Raw genomic sequence first — 371 nt, 5'->3', positions numbered from 1 at the left:
TGTGCATGCGCATGCGTTTCAGTGTGTGTCTCTGTATGTCTGGGCGTATATGTTTATATGTATATATGTGTGCGTGTGTGTGCGTGTGTGTGTGAAAGTGTGTGTGTGTGTGTGCACGCATCTTTCTCTCCATTTTTCCCCTTCCCTTGTTCTTCCCCCCTTGTCAAAATATTGTGTCTGCCTCTGTCTCCCATTTCTTGGATTGTTTACTCATGCTTCAACCTTAGACCACGTGTCTCTTTACCTTTTCCCATGTTCCTCTATCTCTCCTCACCACGTCTCCTCTCTTCACATCTCTCCATCAAGGTTCAGCCATGGCAGAAAACGTTTATCCACCCTAGAAATAAAGTTGCGTACCAAAAAAATGGCCG

This window comes from Aplysia californica, unplaced genomic scaffold (assembly GCF_000002075.1).
Source record: "Aplysia californica isolate F4 #8 unplaced genomic scaffold, AplCal3.0 scaffold00341, whole genome shotgun sequence".
NCBI classification, from domain to species: domain Eukaryota; kingdom Metazoa; phylum Mollusca; class Gastropoda; order Aplysiida; family Aplysiidae; genus Aplysia; species Aplysia californica.
Note: the sequence above shows the minus strand (reverse complement) of the source record.